Source organism: Gorilla gorilla, chromosome 8, assembly GCF_029281585.2.
Source record: "Gorilla gorilla gorilla isolate KB3781 chromosome 8, NHGRI_mGorGor1-v2.1_pri, whole genome shotgun sequence".
NCBI classification, from domain to species: Eukaryota; Metazoa; Chordata; class Mammalia; order Primates; family Hominidae; genus Gorilla; species Gorilla gorilla.
This window is the reverse complement of record NC_073232.2, coordinates 132,284,414-132,295,546: the sequence shown is the minus strand read 5'-3', so window position 1 is coordinate 132,295,546 and position 11,133 is coordinate 132,284,414. Positions and strand designations below refer to the sequence as shown.

Here is an 11,133-nt window from a genome sequence, read left to right as displayed (position 1 = left end):
TTGATACCACTGAACCTGAGCTTCTCTGGACACTGCCACATCGAGGCTGTAGGACCTTAGGAGAATCACCTCATCACTCCAGGCCTTAGGAGGATCACCTCATCACTCTGGGGCCTAGTTTCCCTACCTGTAAAATTAAATTTCAGTGCTAATAATCAACCTATTATTCTTGAGTTTAACATCAGTGTTAGAGGAGAGCTCCTGACCACACACACACACACACACACACACACACACACACACACACACCCTATACAAAATTTTCTTATTTAGGGGAAAAACTCATACTGCACATTATTTTTCACTTGAGATATTCATTATTTGAGGTATACTCTAGCATAAATTTAGTACTTGGGGATTTTTTTAACGATGATTTTCTAGATTTTTCACATTTCCTAATTTTACTATAGCTAGTCTTAATTTCACAGTTAAGGGCAGGGGTGGGGAGATGCCTTCAGAATAACCGATCTGATAAACATCACAAGACGCTCTTCACGAATGGTAGCTCTTATCTCCCAGACACGTACCTTGGGAAGGCTGAACAAGCTAGGTCAGGAGAACAGCAACCACCAGGAGCTCTCTGCTCCAAATAACAAGGCCCCTGTTGATTGGGCTACCGTGTTGCCATTTGAAGACAAGGGTAGAATTTGTGTAGTGGATTATTAAAGAAATGTGGTTAGAACAATTCTAGTCAACAAAAATCCACTAAGCATACAGGACACAGAGAGCTGTGGCTCAGTAAATCTAACTGAAATATAAGCAACTTAATTTCAATAAGTATAAGAAAATGGTTTTGTTGGCCAGGCACAGAGGCTCATACCTATAATCCCAGCACTTTGGGAGGCCAAGGTAGGTGGACCACCTGATGTCAGGAGTTCAAGACCAGCCTGTCCAACATGGTGAAACCTCATCTCTACTAAAAGTACGAAAAAAAAAATAGCTGGGCGTGGTGGCATGCACTTGTAATCCCAGCTACTCGGGAGGCTGAGGCAGGAGGATCGCTTGAACCCAGGAGGCGGAGGTTGCAGTGAGCTGAGATCGCGCCACTGGCCTCCAGCCTGGGTGATAGAGCAACTCTGTCTCAAAAAAAAAAAAAACAGGTTGTGAACTATTTTCCATGCTGATGTTGGGGAAGGGGACAGCCTAGGAGCAGATAATTTGCCAGGTAGTATATCATGTGACCCACTCACCTTTCCTCCGTGCCCAACTATGATTACCCTCTCACTCTTTGTTTCCAAAGGAATGCAGAGCCAATTTTTTTAATCATGTCTTTGTTTCCTGGAATAGAGGATATTCAGAGATTAAGACTATGAACACTGATGCCCTTCTGACCTGATTCAGCCTTGTACTTCACTCGTGAGTTCAACCTACTTATTTAGATCGCAGGCGGTAAGTAAAGACAAAATTATGTTGTCTACCTACTGAGATGGGATGCATCTCAGGTAAGGGACTCATAGCCAAGGTCACGCTGTCAATCAAAGACAGAAATATTGGATCCTAAACTTCCAGTAAACAGAGCAACAAGTATTTTTACCTTTCATATCAGTAAGAGGGTTATCTCATCTTTAGCTGGTAAGAACTTGTTCTGCAGAGAGATTGCAATTTAACATCTAGCATGCCAACTCTGATGGGCAACATGCACAAACTTTCTGCCTTTTCCTATCTACAAGATCAGAGTAAGTGTCCAAGGTTTGGTTTATTTTATGTATCCCTAAATACAGAGGTACCCCTGAGTTAGGGTGACACAGAGCATTCTAGAAGCAACCTTATAGAGAAACTTAATTGCAGGCTTAATCCCAAAATAGAAATTCTTTTCACTGCAAATTGTCAGTGTGATTTGGCATGCCCCAAAATACACACTTGGGTGCCATTGGTCATCCTTTCATTAGAGTTTTATTTCTGAGCTGCCTGAAGCTTTTTATTCTTTTATCTTCCTAAACTTCAGTCATTTAAAATAGTGCAGCAGTTATGAAACAATAAACATAGACATCAATGAAATAGCATACTGTCCAGAATTAGACACAAATAAATGATCAGTTGGGTTTCAACAAAGGTGCCAGGACAATGGATTAAAAAAAAATCTTTTTAACAAATGGCCCTGGGGCAATTGGTCATCCACATGCAAAAAAAGAAAAGAACAACTCAAAATGCATTATAGACCTAAATATGAGGGCTAATACTAAAAAATTCCTGGAATGCGCAGGAGAAAATCTTACTGACTTTGAATTAGGCAAAGATTTCTTCAGTAAGACACAAAAAACAGGAACTTTTTTTTTGATAAATTGGACTCCATCAAAAATATAAACATTTTACTCTTCAAAAAACCCTTTTTGCAAAAATATTTGCAAAACTTACATCTATCCAAAGTACATAAAAAATGCTTACAATTCAATAATAAGACAAATAGGCAAAATATTTGAACAGACATTTTGCCAAAGAAGACATGGATGGCAAATAAGCACATGAAAAAATGCTCTGTATCATTAGTCATCAAGGAAATACAAATAAAAACCACAATGAAACACCAGTACACACCCGCTAGAATGGCTAAAATTAAAAAGACTGAAAATAACAAGTGATGGCAAAGATGTAGAGGAAGGAAATCCTAGCCAGCACAATCAAGCAAGGGAAAAAAATAAAGGGCCTCCAAATTGGAAAAAAGGAAGTCAAACTATCTATGTTTTCCAATGATATAATCATATAACTAGAAAACCCTAAAGTCTCCTCCAAAAGACTTCTAGGTTTGATAAATGAATTCAGTAAAGTCTCAGGTTACAAATTCAACCTACACAAATCAGTAGCACTACTATACACTGACAACAATCAAGGTGAGACTCAAATCAAGAACTCAATCTCCTTTACAATAGCTGCAAAAAAATAAAATAAAATACCTAGGAATATACTTAACCAAGGAGGTGAAAGATCTATATAAGGGAACTACAAAACACTGCTGAAAGAAATCGCAGTGACACAAATGGAAATACATGTCATGCTTATGGACTGGAAGAATTAATATCATAAAAATAACCATACTTCCCAAAGCAATCTACAGATTCAATGCAATTTCTATCAAAATACCAACATCACTGCTCACAGAATTAGAAAAAGACAATTCTAAAATTCATATAGAACCAAAAAAAAGCCTAAATAGCCAAAGCAATCCTAAGCAAAAAGAACAAATCTGGAGGCATCACATTATCCAACTTAAACTATACTACAAGGCTATAGTAGCCAAAACAGCATGGTACTGGCACAAAAGTATACACATAGACCAATGGAACAGTACAGAGAACCCAGAAACAAAGCCAGATACTTAGAACCAACTGATCTGCAACAAAGTATACAAAAACATAAATTAGGAAAAGGACACCCTGTTCAGTAAATGGTGCTGGGGAAACTGGATAGCCATATGTAGAAGAATGAAACTAGATTCTTATCTCTCACCATATAAAAAATCATCTCAAGATGGATTAAAGACTTAAATCTAATACCTGAAATTATAAAAAATCCTAGAAGAAAACCTAGGAAAAACTCTTCCAGACATAGGCCTAGGCAAAGAATTTATGACTAAGACCCCAAAAGCAAATGCAACAAAAGCAAAAATAAATAAATGGGACCTGATTAAACTAAAAAGCTTCTGTACAGCAAAATAAATAATCAGCAGAGTAAACAGACAACCCGCAGAATGGTAGAAAATATTTGCAAACTATGCATCCAACAATATTTTGACTAATATCCATAATCTACAAGGAACTCAAATCAGCAAGGAGAAAAACAAATAATCCCGTCAAAAAAAGGGGAAAGCGTTCTGCATTCCCTGAGCAAAGTGTCCAGCATAGCCACAGAAACCATCCCTGCTACGAACAGGAGTTGCCACAGCCCCAGGCTGACAGAGGGTCTGGAATGGAATCTGACAGTGATGAATCAGTACCAGAGCTTGAGGAACAGGATTCCACACAGAGAACCACACAACAAGCCCAGCTGGCAGCAGCAGCTAAAATTAGTGAAGAACCAGTCAGTGAAGCAAAACAGAGTCAGAGTGAAAAGAAAGCACAGAAGGCTATGTCCAAACTGGGTCTTCGACAGGTTACAGGGGTTACTAGAGTCACTATCTGGAAATATAAGAATATCCTCTTTGTCATCACAAAACCAGATGTCTACAAGAGCCCTGCTTTGGATACCTACACAGTTTTTGGGGGAACCAAAAATGAAGATTTTTCTCAGCAAGCACAGCTAGCAGCTGCCAAGAAATTCAAAGTTCAAGGTAAAGCTATATCAAACATTTAAGAAACAACACAGACCCCAACTGTACAAGAGGAGTGAAGAGGAAGAAGTTGATAAAACAGGTGTGGAAGTTAAGGGCATGGAACTGCTCATGTCACAAGCAAATATGTCGAGAGCAAAGGCAGTCCAAGCCCTGAAGAACAACAGTAATTATGTTGTAAAAGTTATTATGGAATTAACAAAGTAACCAACTGAAAACAACTTGTTTAGTGTTTCCAAGAAGTAACTGCAGCTTGATTTGAAATTTGTACTGTTTCTAGAAGAGCAATAACAATCATTGCAGTCTGGCTCTCTAGGAAGCCCTATCCCTAGGAAAAGGGAGAACACACCACATCAAGGGATTGCCCTGTGGGACAAAAGAATCTGAACAGCAGCACCTGAGTTCCAGATTTTTCCACTGAAATAGTCTACCCAAATGAGAAGGAATCAGAAAAGTAATTCTGGTGATGTGACAAAAACAAGGTTCTATAATACCCCCAAAAGACCACACTATCTCCCCAGTAATAGAACCAAACCAAGAAAAAAATCTCTTGAATTGCCAGTTAAAGAATTGAGAAGGTTGATTATTAAGCTACTCAAGGAGACACCACAGAAAAGTGAAAACCAACTTAAAGAAATATAAAAAACAATACAGGTTATGGATGACCATGTCTCCAGAGAAACAGATCTTATAAAGGAAAAACAATCACAACTTCTGGAAATAAAAGACATGCTTAAGAAATACAAAATGCACTGGAAAGTGTCAACAATAGACTAGAACAAGTAGAAGAAAAAACTTCAGAGCTCAAAGATGAGGCTTTCAAATTAACTCAATCAGACAAAGACAAAGAGAAAAAGAATTTTTGAAAATGAACAAAGACTCCAAGAAATTTGGGATTATGTTAAATGACCAAACCTAAGAATAACTGGTGTTCCTGAGGAAAAGGAGAAATCTAAAAGTTTGGAAAACATATTTGAGGGAATAATTGAAAAAAAAAATACTTCCCTGGCCTCACTAGAGATCTAGACATCCCAATACAAGAAACTCAAAAAAACACCTGGGATATTCATCACAAAAAATCATCACCTAGGCAGATAGTCATCAGGTTATCTAAAGTCAAGACGAAGAAAAGAATCAAGAGCTGTGAGGCAAAAGCATCAGGTAACCTATAAAAGAAAACCTATCAGATTAACAGCAGATTTCTCACCAGAAACCCTACAAGCCAGAAGAGATTGGAGTCCTATTTTTAGCCCCCTTGAACAAAATAATTGCCAGCCAATAATTTTGTATCCAGCAAAACTAAGCTTCACAAACGAAGGAGAGAAAAAGCCTTTCTCAGACAAACAAATGCTGAGAGAATTCACCACTACCAAGCCAGCATTATAAGAAATGCTAAAAGGAGTTCTAAATCTTGAAACAAAACCTCAAAATACACCAGATAGAACCTCCTTAAAGCATAAATCTCACAGGCACTATAAAACAATAACACAATGAAAAAAAAGGTATTCAGGCAGCAACTAGCACAATGAATAAAACAGCACCTCACATCTCAATACTAACATTGAATGTAAATGACCTAAATACCCCACTTAAAAGATACAGAATGGCAGAATGGATAAAAATCCACCAACCAAGTATCTGCTGCCTTCAAGAGACCCACTTAACGCATAAGGACTCACATAAATTTAAGGTAAAGGGGTGCAAAAAGATATTCCATGCAAATGGAAACCAAAAGCAAGAAGGAGTAGCTATTCTTATATCAGACAAAACAAACTTTAAAGCAAAAACAGTTTAAAAAGACAAAGAGGGGCTGGGCGCAGTGGCTCACACCTGTAATCCCAGCACTTTGGGAGGCCGAGGTGGGCGGATCACAAGGTCAGGAGATCAAGACTATCCTGGCTAACACGGTGAAACCCCATCTCTACTAAAAATACAAAAAATTAGCCGGGCATGGTGGTGCGTGTCCGTAGTCCCAGCTACTTGGGAGGCTGAGGCAAGAGAATGGCGTAAACCCAGGAGGCAGAGCTTGCAGTGAGCCAAGATCACGCCACTGCACTCCAGCCTAGGCAACAGAGCGAGACTCCATCTCAAAAAAACAAAAAGACAAAGATGGACATTGTACAATGATAAAAGGATCAGTCTAATAGAAAAATACCACAATCCTAAATATATATGCACCTAACACTGGAGCTCCCATATTTATAAAACAATTACTAGACCTAAGAAATGAGATAGATGGCAACACAATAATAGTGAAGGACTTCAATACTCCACTGACAGCACTGGACAGGTCATTAAGACAGAAAGTCAACAAAAAAACAATGAATTTAAACTGTACCTTAGAATAAATGGACATAACAGATATTTACAGAACATTCTACCCAACAGCTGCAGTATATACATTCTTTTCTTCAGTACATGGAACATTCTCCAAAATAGACTATATGATAGACCAGAAAACAAGTCTCAGCAAATTTAAGAAAATCAAAATTATATAAAGTACCCTCTCAGACCAGTGGAATAAAACTGGAAATTCACTCCAAAAAGAACCCTCAAAACTATACAAATACATTGAGATTAAATAATCTGCTCCTGAACAATCTTTGGGTCAATAATGAAATCAAGATGGAAATTTAAAAATTATTTGAATTGAATAATAGTGACACAATTTATCAAAACCTCTGGGATACAGCAAAAGTGGTGCTAAGAAGAAAGATCATAGCATTAAATGCCTACATCAAAAGCCTGAAAGAGCACAAATAGACAATATGATGTCACATCTCAAGGAACTAGACAAACAGGAACAAATCAAACTCAAACCCAGCAGAAGAAAAGAAATAACAAATAGCAGAACAAAATAAATTGAAAAAAAATACAAAAGATAATTGAAACAAAAAGCTGGTTCTTCAAAAAGATAAACAAAATTGATAGACAATTAGCAAGATTAACCAAGAAATAAAGAGAGAAGATCCAAATAAGCTTCATTAGAAACAAAACAGTAGGTATTACAAACTATATCACAGAAACACGAAAGATCATTTAAGGCTACAGTGAACACTTTTACATGCACAAACTAGAAAATCTAGAGGAGATGGGTAAATTCCTGGAAATATACAAACCTCCTAGATTAAAGCAGAAAGAAAAAGAAACTCTGAACAGACCAATAACAAGTAGTGAATTGAAACAGTAATTTTAAAATTGCCAACAAAAAAAAAAGTCCAGCACCAAATTCTATCAGGCATTCAAAGAAGAACTGGTACCAATCTTGCTAAAACTATTCCAAAAGATACAGAAAGAGGGAATCCTCTGTAAGTCATTCTATGAAACCAGTATTACCCTAATACCAAAACCAGGACAAGACATAACAAAAAAAGAAAACTCCAGACCAATATCCCTGATGAACATAGATGCAAAAATCCTCAACAAAATACCAGCTAGCCAAATTCAACATATCAAAAAGATAATCCACCATGATCGAGTGGATTTCATACCAGGGATGCACGGATGGTTTAACATATGCAAGTCAATAAATGTGATATACCACATAAACAGAATTAGTCCGTATACCTTCATATGGACACAGTTTAAAATATGTATAAAGTTGGGTTTTAATATAACGGAAGGCTGGCAAAATATCAAACAACTAAATTTAGTATTGCCTATGTCTGAGTGTTCTATCAATGGGCTAGTGGTGTTTGACATGTAACAAAGGTATACATCATTCATACATTATATTTATTTCATAAGTTTTATTTTTCCTGACTTCATTTTAGCAAAATTATATTTTTATAATCAAGATTTTCAGGCCATGCACAGTGGCTCATGCCAATTCCAGCACTTTGAGAGGCCGAGGCAGGAGGATTGCTCAAGCACAGGAGTTTGAGACCAGCCTGTGAAACATAGCAAAATCCCGTATCTATAAAAAAAAAATTTTTTTAATGAGCCAAGTGTGGTGGCATGTGCCTGTAGTCCCAGCTGCTCTGGAGGCTGAGACAGGAGGATTGCCTGAGCCCAGGAGATCAAGGCTGCAGTGAGCTGATGATCATACCTGGGCCACAGAGCAAGACCCTGTCTCAAAAATAACAATTTTCATAGAATTTGTGTTAGATTGATAGCAATGCCCTAAACTATTAAATAATAAAATGTAATATTTCAAAATGTATAAAATTAGAATGAATTTTCATTAAAAATATAAATTATTTGATTTTAAAAATTAAAATTATTTTCATGCTTTCAAGATAGGTTATTTTTCTAAAATATTCCAAAGTATATGTTTATGCAAAATCCAAATTTTAATTAAGGAATATAAAATTTTTACATCAAGAGTTTTTAAAGCTGAAGTTGTATTTAATTTTTGGAAAATGTAATCAAAGCATATTAAATATATTTTATAGAAGTAAAACTATTCCTAGTTTTAGTGTTCAATTTCCATCTAGCCCCCTATATAAAGAATATATAACACACTTCAGGCGTATTACTTCTAGACCTACATAAATACAAATTTAAGAATAATATGCAGTGTTTTAACATTGCAAATTATTCCTCAGCTACCATGTGTAGCTATTGCAAAACTGTGCTAATTTATGAGTACCTCTGGAACCAAGAACTGGAGAACAAAGAGAAACAAGAAAATGAACGTTTGGCACTACTGAGAAACAATAATTCTTTATGCAAGAATTCCTTACAAGTTAATTAAAGATAAATTAATTACATTATTTTTTCTTTACCTCAGTGCTCTGCTGGTCAAATCATTCTTACCCTCCCAAGCAAGTCCAACCCAGGCAGCAGCACAACCCTCAAATTTGTGGCATTCAGTTATAGTTGCCTTTGTTTCAAGGACATAGGGCAAGAGTTTGTATGAAGGAGAATTTCCCTGGGACCTGAATGGTGTTAGTCAACATAGTACGTAAGCCTATGTTGAGCATCAGTTCTTAAGTGACAGAGCTGGCCATTTGGTCTTTGACAGTGTGTGTGTGTGTGTGTGTGTGTGTGTGTGTGTGTGTATGTGTGTGTGTATTTATGACATATAAGACTCTCTAAAGCATAGAGCTAAAGTCTAAATGCACCAGTGCTTGTGGTAACTCTCTTACATTTTTTATCTGAATATATCCACTTTTTATTCAGATCAGTTAAATTAATCTTTAATTATACAAGTAATTTGTAAATATATTCCTTTGTTCCAAAATTATTTAAACGTTGAGGATAAGGCTAAAATCTAACTCATCTATCTACCCGACTCCATGGTTATAGGTTTGGCTGCAAGTTCATTACCAATCTCTCTAAATGCATTACATCATAATAATAGCCAACACTGGTACAATACCAGTATTCTAAGCATTTCACATCCCTCATCCTTCTAGCTTTTCATCTTTTTAAAATCCTCATAACAACCCCGTAAGACAGCTACTTTCATAAATATACTCATATATTTACTTCTCAAGGATCTATAGCACTGTGTGTGTTCAGCATAAAATATATCATACTTAAGGCTTAGTCTTGAAACATATTTTGTTCTCTTAATATATCCTGGAGATCTACTCATGTTAGGACATTAAGATCCTACTTTCCTTCTTAGTAGCAAGAGGTATATGTAAGCAAAATACACCCCTTGCTTTGGGAGGGAAACAAGTTTTCTAAAGACGTTCAGAATTTCCCCATTTACTGAGATTTCTAATTTCTTGATTTCTAATTATTTTCAGCTTCTGAGATCCACAGGCAATTAGCAATCAGGTGAAAGGTTAGCTGCACAGCTGGCCAGCGAAAAGCCTCCCTCTGCAAAATCTCGAACGTGCTGTGCAACATATTTCTCCCACTAGAAACATGTCAGCTCTCGAAATGAAAAAAGGACAAAAGACCCACCAAGCTATTTCAGGATGACTTTGTAATAAATACATATGAAGGAGCAGGAATAGTCACGTCCATACAATTATTCTTCATTGGAGAAGGCCCACCTCTTCGGGACTAAATGACTAACGTACCAAGTTGATCTTAGCCCTCTCTTTCACCTTCCAGCAACCTGCACCCTGCCACCACCAGCGATGCTCTCTTGCATTCTGAATTAGCACAAGCAGCTGAATTCTCCTCCAAGCTATTCCTCTTCCCCACCGTCTCGTAAATAGATCTATTCCTACATGGAGCTTTCCACTGGGTGTTGGAAGAACGATCGTCTAAGTTATTTTTTCACATTAATAAGTGAGTGGCTGCTACTTCCTCTCTCAAAACTGCCCAAACAAGAGCTTGTTTTAATCTAAACAACTCTTTGGTGAATTTAGGCTCTTTGGAAGGATACATTTAGGGACAGGGAAACCACCCAAATACTTACTCCTCTTCATTATTGTCAGTAAGAAAGGCAAACTAGCTCATTAGTATTTATGATGCATCAAAGAAGATGAGACCAGAGATGCAGAGTAGAGCTAAACATAAATAAACAAAGTGGTCAGCATGAAACAACCAAGCTTGCTGGGACCATAAAGCTTCAGGCAAGAGCTGAAACTAGAAATGGGGCAAAATATGGGCAGAGGTAATGAGAACTGATATTTTTATCCTTTCTTCTTTGCAATAGCAAAGTAGAATTCAACTGCTTTAATAATCAGGAGTTTGGATTTTAGCATGCTAGAGTCTTTGTGTTTCTTCATGAAAAGAAGCGCCTGGATAATTTTGCTAATACTTATTATTTGCCCCCAAAGTCTCACAGGGAGAGTTTTCCACCAATACCCTGCATCACTTAGAAAAATAATATTCCTGAAATCCTCATCTGTCTTGGTCTCGTCTCTAGGGAAGTCTCCATGGTTTTAAGCGCTCTTGCCCTTATGCATAAAACATATTTGTTACACTCACCCCCAGTGGCTGGAAAATACAGACCCAATACG

At 37.1% G+C, this 11,133-nt stretch overlaps 1 pseudogene; it reads left to right on the top strand.

The window, feature by feature from the left end:
• The first annotated feature begins 498 nt into the window (after positions 1-498).
• Positions 499-4,471, top strand: LOC101149665 (nascent polypeptide-associated complex subunit alpha-like; annotated as a pseudogene).
• Positions 4,472-11,133: the final 6,662 nt, after the last annotated feature.